Below are 12,450 nucleotides of genomic sequence, written 5' to 3' on the forward strand. Positions count from 1 at the left end.
AAGTGTCTGACTTGTGTATGAGTTATATGGGTTATATGAGTTTCCATCTTTTTTGGCATTCTGTGCATGTCAGGCAAAATGATGCTGCATCTTGGCCCGTGAGGGTGTGGTAAGAGATAGGCATTTGTGAGGCAAATATGAAAAATATGCCTGTGGTACATTGATGGGAAAAAATGTAATTCTAGTGGTCCTGGAAGTAGTTTTGTATTATATGTTTTGTGAAATGGGGATTTCTGGCAGTGAAAAATGTACAAATTTACATGTAAACAGGGTAGAGTTAGACATCAGCACGTTTTGGGGGGGAATTGGTGTCCTCCTGTAGGGGTAGAAGGTGTATATAATTTATTTTTTTAAATATTAAATTCATTACTTTTTCTAAACAAGGTTCACAATAACAACGCAATAAATTATATGTTGTCTCTTTTGACCTTACCAGTAATGCATTTCTCTTTGCCTTGCAAAGAGTGTTTTCCCTGTGGATTTACCCATCAGCTCCTGAAAGGCAAAAGTTGGGTGACTTTTGGCTTTTTTTATATATAAATATAAAATATTACATTAAATAAACTTGTATTTGATTATTTCATGATCTTTTTCCTGTGCTTCTTTACCATCTCAACATGCTGCATCTCTTATCTTCACCTTCTCAAACCCTGATTGTGTGCATCAAAAGACCAGCATTAACAAAAAAAAAAAGAAAAAAAAAAGTTTATTACAGCTTCTTAGACTGCTGTGAAAAAATTGTTTGAAAAAAAGGTCCAAAAAACCCTATCCCAGGTTAATATTACTAATTTCACAAAGCATCAGTGGTTCAACATCTGTTCAGATGTCCATTTTCACTCATTTTGAAGGGTGTGAGTGTGCTTTTTAAGACAAATTAATGTAAGTTTGTGTCGTTGTTTTTTTTCATTATTAAGTAAATCTGGACAGGCCACACTTACTTGGATTAAATACAAGCAAAAATAAAAGTAACATTGGTTCAGGAAGTTTGTTTTGTGGTACTTTGGAAGAGAACATTCTGTCCTCTCTTCGCAAAACCAATACAAACAGTCTCTTGGCATAGACGTTATTCTTTGTAGATATCTTATTTTAAATTATTTCTTGGTTATTTTGCAAGACTAAGCATTGCAGTTCATATTTCCCGGATAAATTCTGTCTTGTATAATTGTGCTTTCACTTTGTAAATCACATCTGCAGAGGTAGTTGGGCAATACAATTAAATCTTCTAAACATTATTTGAGATCTGTTGATGGAACATATTGTATAATAGAAATGGTAATGATAAATTGTAGGCTAGTAAATGTGTTTATAAAATAGCACTTATTCAGAAGTGGTTATATCATTGTAGAAATCATCATGTAAATATGGGTTGTGATTGTTGGTGTTACTGAAAAAGAGCTATAGAAGTACAGAGTAGCAGTAAAACATTCAGAACTGTGAGGGATTTTTTTTTTTTTTTTTGGGGGGGTGGTACTTGAGGAATTTTGTGTGAGTTTTGTAAAGAGATGTAATTTTCCCTTTTGTTTAACTTTTTTTGGACAGGGAATTATTAAGCTACGCTGGGTTTCAAAGGGAATACTGAGAACAATGCATTTCATGTGCTTGTGTTAGGCATTTCTCACATGTGAGAGTCTGGCACGAGCTGCTAGAAGTACAAATCAGAGTGGGGAAAGAAACATGCACTATGCAACCTTAATCAAACAGGGAGCAATCTCTAGAGCCCTCTTTTGATAACACCTTCAGTGGAACCAATTAGGGGAGCATGTTAAGTGTTGTTGATAGGTAATTGGACTGATTCTTCAAGTGCCTGTAACTCCTACTGACTTGGGCTCTTACTAGAATGGAAATGAAAGATATCTTGTACCTTGTGGGAGGCAGTACAACTTGTAGTAAGTAATATTCCCAGAGAGTGACAAAAGCAGAGCCAATTACTGCTGTACCCGCTTTGAAGTGAGCTGAAGGTTTACACACACATTTGAATGTGATTTTTAAGGAAGAGGTGATTTTTTTATTATTATTATAAAAAGAAAATGCACTAAAAAAACCCAACCTTGCAAACGTACCATTTCCATATGTTTAAAACCAAAGACTGAAGAGTTTTGATTGTGCTGTCTGTCTTATCTTTCTAGCAAAGCCTTTTTCCTATAATTAAAAAGGCATCAAACTTCCTAATTGATGCCAAATCCAATCCAGGCCACCCACGCAATGATTTTGCTCTTCCCTCCCCCTCCCATCATTATCTGATACTTTGTTTGCACAGTCATTATTCATTAACTATGCTGATATCCAGGGCTGCAAATAGTAAAATCACATCAGCAAAGAGGACCTCTGAGACTCACCAGTGAAATATGTTTTTTCCTTTTCTGTTTTATATTTGCTTTCAGATGAGAATCCCAAAATCTGTCACGAATTTTAGAGATAGTCTGGGGACAGTGAATGTGCTACTGTTTGGTACTTTCTCTTCTTTCAGTTCTGTAGTTTTGAGAAGAATTAAATTCTGTGTAAGAAGCTACTGAAATCACAAGTTACTATTGGAAGAGAGGTGTAGTCTGTCCTCTTTTTCACATATGTAAGTTTGTATGGTGTGGTGTGGTGTGGTTGACATGCTAGAGGGAAGAGTGGCCACCTGGAGGCACCTTGACAGGCTTGAGAGGTAGGCCCATGCCGACCTCACAAAGTTCAATAAGGTCAAGTGCAAGGTCCTGCACCTGGGTTGGGGCAATCCCAAGCATGAATACAGGATGGGTGGAGAATGTATTGAGAACAGCCCTGAGGAGAAGGACTTTGGGGTGTTGAAGCTCAATGTGAGCCAGCAATGTGCACTTGCAGCTCGGTAAGCCAACCGTGTCCTTCGTTGCATGAAAAGAAGCGTGGCCAGCAGGTCAAGGATTATCCCCCTCTACAATTTTGAGACCTCACCTGGAGTACTGTGTCCAGTTCTGGAGCCCCCACCACAGGAGTGGTATGGAGCTGTTGGAGCAAGTCCAGGGGAGGGTCATGAAGATGATCTGACGGCTGGAGCACATCTCCTATGAAGACAGTCTGAGAGAGTTGGGGTTGTTCAGCCTGGAGAAGAGAGAGCTACAGGGGGACCTTATAGTGGCCTTCCAGTACCTGAAAGGGCCTACAGGAAGGCTGAGGAGGGGCTTTTTATATGGGCATGTAGTGATGGGATGAGGGGCTTAAAACTGGAAGAAAGGGGATTTAGGCAATTGTGTTTTATTAAGAAGACTGTTACCTTTATCTATGTTTTTCAAGGAAAAAAATGGACATGAAAGGGTTAGAGGGTCTTTCCCAAAGCCCATAAACTGGGAAGTGTTGAGGTTTGTTGGAAAATGAGCTGTGGATGAAATGCAGCCCATGCTGCCTTGATGTGTTATGCCCATGTGTTGTTGTTTCTCCAATGTGGGTTTCCTGGTCAGTAAACCATTAATTGTCTATCTCCCTTTAAAATTTTAGAATTTGAAATTTTTGATAGAATTTGGTGTTTAGCAGATGAACAACCACTATAATGTGGTCATATTACTAAGCAACTTGATAAGGTTCAGCACATAAATAGCTCAATATACTACTTCCTATATTAAGATGCAACTACTGAATCAATTCAGATTGATTGAATTGACCTTCTGCCACTTGCCCAATTACTGGTTTGACTTGCTAGTGATTCTTCCTAATTTTATTGCCATATTAAATTGATCTGTACTTTTAAATTATTTTTAATTGGACTTTTTTAAAAATGGCAAACAGCTCTGGAGGGCTGACGCTGTAAGGAAGTGGGAATGAAACCTCTCATAGAAGTCACAAAATTGGGATAATGTCAAAATTATGTCTCAGAGAGTAACACATGAAAATATACAATGGTGAATAGAGCAGGTTTGGTGAAATTTGAAGGACTGGCCACCCCTGGGGGATGGTGGGGCTACAGAGCTGGAAATGACTTGTGCGTACAACCAGGTTAGAACAAAGTCTTGGTTGAGTATGGCTGAAGAAATGAAACAGAAGAAGTCTCAGCATGTCTAAACTCTTGACTGGCAGATTCAGAACTGAGGGGTGGCAAACATTTGAGGGGAAAATGAGAGAATACCATCGTTGTCACCTTACAAAAATATATAAACAAATTTTAAAGTTACACCATTTGCTGTCTCCTTCCTCTTCCTTTCATCTGGGTTTTAAACTTATTCCTCCTTTCCTGCATCATCCTTCCCCAAGTGCCCCATGGTCTCCATTCCCACTGGTTCATGGGGAGTTTTTTGAGCTGTCTCTGGTTTCTCTCAAGACAAACACGTTTTGACCCATCTCTCTCGCATTCAAGCCATGTGGCTGCTGGTGCCCTGTGAACACAACCCTGAACTGCTTGTCCCTCAGCCGTGGCTGAGTGCTGGGAATGCAGGAGCTAGGTGAGCAGCAGTTGCTTCCTGATGGGGACAGGGGTGTGAGATGAGGAAGGGGCTTCTTTCTCATCCATATATCCATCCTTGGGCTTGGCCAAGCTTTTACAAAATGTGTTTATGAACAGGTTACATTCTCGTTCCCTTTGGGTTTGCAGCCTTCTCAGCTCAGCTGAGCCTGTCAGGTCCATATCTTTACAAACTCCTCACCCTGCCTTTGAGCAGGAGTCCAGCCCCAAGCTGGACTTTAGGTCGAAGTTGTCCAGATATCCTGACTAAGAGGCTCCTGTGGGCCTCTGTACAGAGGAATTATTTTTGATACCGGTATTTAGTAAGTTCACGTTTTAAAGTAGTGGATGAGTACTTCTCCCTCTCATACAGCCAGCAAAATCACATTATAAGAAGTCAGGGCTCAGCAAGTCTGACTGTGATTGTATGATGCGCAGTGGAATAACAAAGCTTAATCTGTTTCTTTTCTATTTTTTCAGTGATTTGTCCTGTTCAGCAGCCATCTTCTGAGTGTCTCTGGAGAGATGCTACCCACTTGAGCTGAATCAAGCAGTGGCAGGGCAGCATCTACCCGGGCTGAAGTTTTAATCCAGGCACGTGACATTTGCACAAGTGGTTGCTGGTGAGTTGTATGTAAGTGCAGCTTCTCTCTCTCTCTCTCTCTTTAACAACTGGCACCTTGTTGGAAACTTAAATTTCTGGATGCAAAGACTTGGTTGCCTTGCTTACTTTACCCAGAGGGTGACTGATGATCTTAAGGGAAAATGAGATTGATCCAGGTTATCAGATGATTTTAGGAGTTCCTTACTGTTTTTATGGTTTTGGATTATTTTTTGCCTCTCCCTCCGCTGAATGACTAACATCCTGGTGAGGCCAAACTAAATCTGTAACAGTTGGTGTGTTGTACTAGATGATACCACAGTGTCTTTTTAATCAGAGGAGGTTTTATACTCTCTGCCTTAGTGCTTCATAGCCTGGAAATACAAGCTGTGGGGCTCTGATAACAGAAGTAGTGACTGGCTGCTGTCAGCATGAGGATGATTAAAAGTGTGTGTGTGTGTTCACTCCCTTTCCAGCTGAATAGAAAATAAAACTTCCCAAAGCCTTTTATGTAACTGCTTGGGATTTTTTTGTTGGTCTTGTTTGTTTTGTTTTTTTCTGTTTCATTTTTGTTTTTTTTCCTGTTTAAATCTCTGTGTGGACGTGTGCAGCCAAACTTCATCCCCAGCTTCCTTTTGAAGATGCTTTGTAAAGAAATTAGTGTGCTTGTTTTGACCTCCAAAGCATGATCCTGTCTTCTGTTCAATACTAGAAATGCCCTCTCTGCAGAAGATAATAGCTAGCAATTTTTGTTTGAGGGGAAAGGAGGTTTCCAATCAGTTTCTCCCATCTGTGATTTTCCTTGATAAAACAATGGCAATCTGCTCCTTCCAGCAGCTGAAATGCTGTGATTCTTTGACAGCAAATATGTGGAGTGTTGCCTTGCACCATGCTTTATTTAAGACACTGTCATGCTGGGCTGACTGCTGTCTTCCCAGGAGTGTTGCACTGAGGGATTACTGATGAGATACAGCCTGGTCTCCAAAGCACACGTTCACTATTAGAAACAACATATGTGCCCTTAGCTTGCTAATAATTTAAACACCTCCATAAAATTTGGGAGGAAGTACTTCCCCTGTACGTGGATAGAGTATTATTAAAGCACTGGCACGATGCAGCTCTGCATGAGATTCCGAGTCTTCATATTAAAATCAGAGTTGAAGATTGGTGCTTTAAGCAGAATTGCTTGAAGTTATCTTCTTAAGAAGACAGAACAAAACCCTTGTAAGGATGAATGCAGGAAGGGAAAAATACACATCCCAAGCTCTTGTCCTGCTCTTTCAGGTTTATAGTGCATTGTTAAAGATGCTGGTTGGAATATTTGCACAAAAACCTGGAGGTTGTTGCCATTCTGAGCTGTACATGCTAACTTGATTAGCAGAGGAGTTGGAAAAATACACTGGCCTGAAAAATTATGACGGCAATTCTGATTTTATGGTGGAGGAGGCAAAGGGGAACTCAAGTACATTATTTCAAGGTCTAGTAGTTATTAAACCAGGCTAAAACCATTGTGTTTTAATTAATGAAATCCTGGAAAAATAAGTTTAGTGCTATTGTCAAGTCTCCATTGTGTTTTGGCAAGTTGGAAGATACCTGTCCTTAAGTTCCCCTCATTCTTATTATTGGTCTTCTACCTGCTTCAGTTCAAGCGTAACAGCTGCTATCTTGGGAACTACTGAAGGCAGAAGCAGTTCCCTTATACTGCTAGAGAGCTCTGAATCCCAGCACTTAAATAATATAGCAACTTTAGTGCTAGCTCTGGCAGCTTCAGAGGAAAAAGGTTTTAAAATTGTTGCAATTGATTTTCTGAGTGTGTAGAAGTAGAGAAAGCAAGGTAGTAATTGAAGCAATGTGTTTTATTGAAAATTGTTATCTCTTGGGTAGGTGCACTTTTTTCAGCAGTAAGTATTTTCAGTTATTAGAAGTTAGAGACCACAGGTTTTCTAGAAGCCTGATTATTTCATGTGGATAAAATTGTTCTCTTACAGTGGAAACAAGTCTGTGTCTTGATCAGGAAGGCCTGAAATTTAAGACTAGTTGTTTGCTGTCATATCGTGATCCCGGTCTGACTCACAAGCCTGAATGCTGGTGTGGGGGAGAAGGCGAAAACCTTTGTTCCCCTCTATAATGGGTGGGAAAGCATCTCTGTATGGCAAGACTTGCTTCAAAAAGCAAGATTGTCAGGAAGGTACATTGAAAATTCACTGCATAAATAATAATTGAGTCAGACAACACCCGCTTATCACATCAAGCAGTGATAACACTGGCGTAAATCACCTTGGGCTGTGGATATGTCCAATTTGATAGGTTTGCCTATTGCTGCATTTAATGTGTGTGAGCTCATATGCAGCTTTTTCCAAGAGTGCTTTAGTAACACAGCATAGAGCTTCAAGTGCCTGGTATATGGAGCATCCTGCGCTTGGGGTTAGATGATGTTCTGCACTTTGCTTTCAATCCCATCCAGTTGCTTTTTGCTACCTGCAGTGCGCTCTTTGAAACAGAAGTTTCAATCTTTGTAAGCTGAATTTTCTCTTTTTTTTTTTTTTTTTTTTTTTTTGCATTTCTAGTTCTTTTTTATTATAGGCATCTTCTGCTGTCAGAGCAGTATTACATCAATGTGGTCGGCTAATATAAACGTTACATAATCAGGTAAAGGAACCTCCTGCCCCAGATGTTTATGTTGATGAGACGCTGAAATGCTCTGACAGAAATCACAGACCAACATAAGCTTTCAAACAAGCAATGATCAACTGTCAATGAATATTTTGAAACTTAAGAAAATATTAGCTTAGGCAGTTTATTTAAATCAAGACACCCTTTTGTTAGCATATGTTTTGCTTTGATCTGTGAAGTCACTGAAGCTAGATAGGTATTCCTGGTGGTTTTACTATAGCAACATGTAACTTATTTCTTGATGGGAGTAAATCAGACTTAACCTCTGAGATGTACTGTTGTCTGTTCCAATCACCAGTGTCTTGCATTTAAAAAGTAAAATTCTTAGGAACAATTTTTTTGTTTTTGTTGGGATTTTTTTTAGCTTTTTTGGTTTTGTTTTTTTTGGGGGGGGGTGTTTTTTTTTTTTTTAGTGTTTCTTTTTGTGGGTTTTTTTGGTTGTTGGTTTTTTTTTAATCTTGTATTTCAAAACACATGGTTACTCTATCCCTTAAATCCTGAAGATAGGGAGGGCATTCATATGTCAAGATATTGAAGACCTGGCTGCTCAGATCGGGTATTTGCTTTTTGAGAAATCAAGAAATCTGGGCATTTTGAGTATTTTCATGGCATGCAGTTATCCACAGCCACACTACATGCACTGCCCTGCAGGCAGAGGATCAGTGTCATGAATAAGGGCCATGTTGCTCACTGAGTGTTGACAGTTTGTCATTACAGACTTTTTTTCCTCCTGGCTTGTAGTTGAAAAGATTTAGAAATGATCATAATCTGTTCCCTCAAGTGACTTGGGAAAGGGTTGGTGTTTGCTCTTCCCAGATTCAGGGAGAGAAGAGAAACTTTGTTTTTCGCTTGTGCTGAGTTTACAGTTATTTTACTGTCATGGTTAGATTTTCTTAACATATCCAAAATCATTAAGCTCCTGTGGAGTGAAAGGGGATGTGAAGAAAAGGGGCAGTGAGGGAAGAGGAAGGAGGAAACAGGTAGTTAAACAGGTTAGGGTTTTTTCTTGGTTTTAGGTGGGGTGTTTATTTTACAGCAGCTATTCCTGGTAAGTAGGGGAGGGTGTGGGGAAGGTGAGGTGACGATGGTTGTGTGTAATAGAGTATGGCATTTGCTCAGCCATGTGGCAAGAAGGAATTGTACCTCAGCCAGTTCTTCTCTGTCCTTTTAACTGGGGCTATGGTTCAATTTTTTTGTTTAATGTATATGTATGGCTGTTCTCTTCTCTGGGCATGCAAGCTGGGCTGCTGAAAATAAAATTAGTAAATGAGATCCAATGACAGAAAAACAAACCCAAGCAAAGAAAGGCCCCTGAAGGGTGCAGGCAGAGAGCACCCTTCATCCCTTGTCATCAGAGGAATAGGGCTGTTTGAATTGGCTTCCACCTTTGTTTTGAGAGGTTGCTGTGGTGATGAATAACCTTTGCAGAGAGGGTGTGTGAGGAGTGTGCGCTTGCCTTGGTTCTTGCGTATAGAACAGTGCTGAGCGCAGGGCTTTTCACCCCTGCATCAGAGCAGGTATCCTGGCAATGGTCAGCTGCTCCCCAAAATGATTTAAATAACACAACTTTGCTTTAGAGCTACTTAGTGGCATGACGTTCATCTACTGATCACTTCCTTATATTGCTTTCATCCCAGGTAGCAGGAGTCTGAGTGATGGCAAAGCAGTAGCTTTTTTTCCATTGCATGGAAGGGGAGTTGCAGAGTAGCTGATACGCCTTATTTACGTAAGCTTATGAACCTGAGCTTTGTCTCATTATCTGTGCTTAAGGAAGGATAGCAGGTAGGGAAATGGACTGACTTTGTGGAAGAGACAAATGCTATTATCTAAGGGGACTTCTTTTTTTTCTTCTTTTTTTTTTCCCCCTACAAAGAGAACATTTTCTAGGATGAGAGAGGAAAAAACCTGGGAACCATCTGTGGGTTAGTACTGGGTTTTTTTACCTTCTACTTATCAATCAACATTGTAACAAAATATTATAAAATTTACTGCCACTCAAAATAGGTATGTTATTTATCTTAAGAAATCTGATTCAGCAGCTGTGTATTGATACAAAAATGTGTGAAAATTACAAGGTATGTGTGAATATTTTACACAAGACTTATGTGCTATATTTGTGAAGTCACACTGATGCAAGTATAGGTTGAGGGTACAGTTGTCTGAGGATGCTCTAAATATCACTTCTAGGTAAAGAATTGCCTTCAGATCTTAGAAACTTTACTTGTTTTCAAGTTCTGGTGTTGCTCCTGGGCTAGGGAAAAGATAATAACAAGAAAGATACCAGTAAAATGTTGTTTTTTTTCAGCAAAATAAAGTCCCACTTTTCTGACCTATACATTTTTACCCTGCTAGAAAACCCAATGAAGCTGGCAAGAATTAATTGCCACCTGAGGCAGCTTACAACAAATTTACTAGCTTGCATGTTGCCCTAGTTCCCAAGGTCTGTGAAGGTGAAGATGTAACTTGTAGGTGGAGATGATCCAATGGCCATGACAAATACAGCAAAGTTAAAATGTGTACTTCTGCTGCGTAATTCCTGTATTAAAAAAAGCAGGTGTGAGTTAGTTCTGTGTCAGCTCCCTATCCCTTCAGGGGGAATCCTTGTGCTTGGAGGTTTCATTTGTGAGGCTAAATGCTTGGAAGCTTTTCTTCTCAACAGTAACTGTAGTGAAGGATCAAAAAGAAAGGAAAACTTTTAAAGGCAGTAAGGCCTCTCACAGTATTTGAAGCAAAGGTGGCAAAGGCAGAGCACATGGCCCCATTGCACAACTTATGGGATTTCTTGCTCAGTTAGACCAATTGGGGAAATAACCTCCTCTCCCTCCAGCAGTTTTTTGAAACTTGTCATCTTGAAGTTTTCCCCAGCACAATTTAAGCCTTCTGCCAGCTCCCTTTAGGGGCTCACTTAGTTAAAATCACCTTCAGTAAGCAGTATTTAATTATATCTTCTAATACCTTATTCAAGCTCCCCTGCTGGATTTTTGAGAATCTGGAGAATGCTGCTAATAGAGTGGAGCCAGCATATACAGGAATAAATTAATAGCAGAACTATAGCTGTGTTTTTTACAACTGACACATTCTCCAAGGCTAATGCTGCACCTTCCGTACTTCAAATTCATTTGTTCCGTTTCAGTTCAGTCTTTTGAAATACTTTGTGATGAATGAGTTCACTTTACAAGCTGGTGATCAGCAGCAGCTGCTGATAGTCATGCTTTAAATTGAATCCATCTGTTAGTGGAGTGTTTCAAGTGCGAGTTTCACATTGTCAGGAGACCTGATTACACCAAAGCAGTATATGGGTGCTGTTTGCCAAAAAAAGAAAGAAAGAAAAAAAAAAAAGAATCCAAACAGTGTGCTTAGATGGGCTGCGGGATACCCTTGTGGTTTCATCTGCAGAGCTGTGATTTAACCTTCTGAGAGGAGAGCCAAGAGGATACAAGCAGTACTTCTGCACTGACGTGCAGATAGGTATTCAGATGTAGGCTGAAATTAGGAGATGACCTGTGATACAATCTCTAGAAACCATATGTAGTTATTCTTGTGGTTTTCTTAATCCTGACCCTGTGATGAACCTCATGACTAGCTCTTTAAGTTTTTTTTATTGTAGTGTTGAGGCAGATTAATGTTATTCAGAGGATGAACTAAAGAGGAACAGACATGGCTTATTCAAATCAGCAAAGGGAGACCAGACTTTTTTTTTTCCCCCAGTACACGTGCATAATTTCTTATTTTCATTTGTAATTAGAGGAGGATGAAATGGGTCTACTGAGGCTGTTTTGCCAACTGTGTTTAAGGCAACATTTGAGAGCAACAAATGGTCATTTGCTGATTGCATTAATTGTTCTCATGATTTTGTGTAAGTCTTCAATCCTTAGTAATGCTCCTCGTCAATGACATACTGGGTATGGAAACCAGCTGAATCTTGGCCTGCAGTTCATTGGTCTGAAATGAAAGCTTGTCATGTTTTCTTTCTCCCCAGTTTGTTCCTCACCAAGACTTTTGTGGGAGGACTGGGCTTATGCTGACGTGTGTGTATAGCTCTGTAGAAAAGCGTATCTTACCAGCAGAAGTTTAATCACCAGAGTACTGTATGTTTACCCTAGTACATATTTTTCTTAATATCATTTCACTTTAGGAAGGAAAACCTTTCTTACAGGAGAATAACGGTGGTGCAGCCTCCTTTGGCACTGCAAAACTCTTATTAGTGTAGCAGGAGGACTGTATTTTGTTTCTGGGCTTGGGCTTGGTCTCCAACCACAGAGACTACACTTTGTCAGATAAATGTTGTCTGTGCAGCCCACATTGCCCACGGCAGCAGGAGACCTCATGCAGTGGGTGAGATCTGCCTGTGTTTGTCTGTTAAAATCTTCTCCATCTCACCTCTGCTGTTGCAGTCTGCAAGCATCACTGCTGAACAGTGCACCTGCATTGCTGCTGCATTCCTAGTGCAGTGCCAAGCCAGCACTTTAATTAACACAAAATTCAGTGATGGAAGAAGCACAGAGAAGGGGGGGGAAAACCAAACCAACAAAACACAACACCCAGACTGGCTTTGTGATCTTGTATTTTATGTCAGTCAAAGTTAGTACAATGTCTTTCAAATGAAGTTTCTGTTGTCATATGGCAAGAGAAGAACCTCTTTGCTTTTCTGTAACATACAAAAAGCAGAAACGTGTATATTAGAGCCTGTTATGGCCATGTACCTGATAAGTATAGATAACTTTTTTTTTTTAATTGGAGATTCATTAACATGTTCCACGTGGAGATAGTGAGAACTGCACAT

At 39.9% G+C, this 12,450-nt stretch overlaps 1 protein-coding gene across 4 annotated transcripts in view; it reads left to right on the forward strand.

Annotated features, from left to right (window-relative positions):
* The window catches only part of EPS8 (epidermal growth factor receptor pathway substrate 8), a 140,169-nt gene that overhangs the window by 29,777 nt on the left and 97,942 nt on the right, over positions 1–12,450 (forward strand). For 3 of the 4 annotated variants that reach the window (XM_051618442.1, XM_051618426.1, XM_051618462.1), the window contains exon 2: positions 4,874–5,016. The gene's annotated coding sequence lies outside the window, so the exon portion shown is untranslated. Of the gene's footprint in view, positions 1–4,873; positions 5,028–12,450 lie in introns of all 4 variants that reach the window. The other variant, XM_051618434.1, reaches the window with a different exon arrangement.

The sequence above is a fragment of the Apus apus genome, chromosome 1 (genome assembly GCF_020740795.1).
Source record: "Apus apus isolate bApuApu2 chromosome 1, bApuApu2.pri.cur, whole genome shotgun sequence".
NCBI lineage: Eukaryota > Metazoa > Chordata > Aves > Apodiformes > Apodidae > Apus > Apus apus.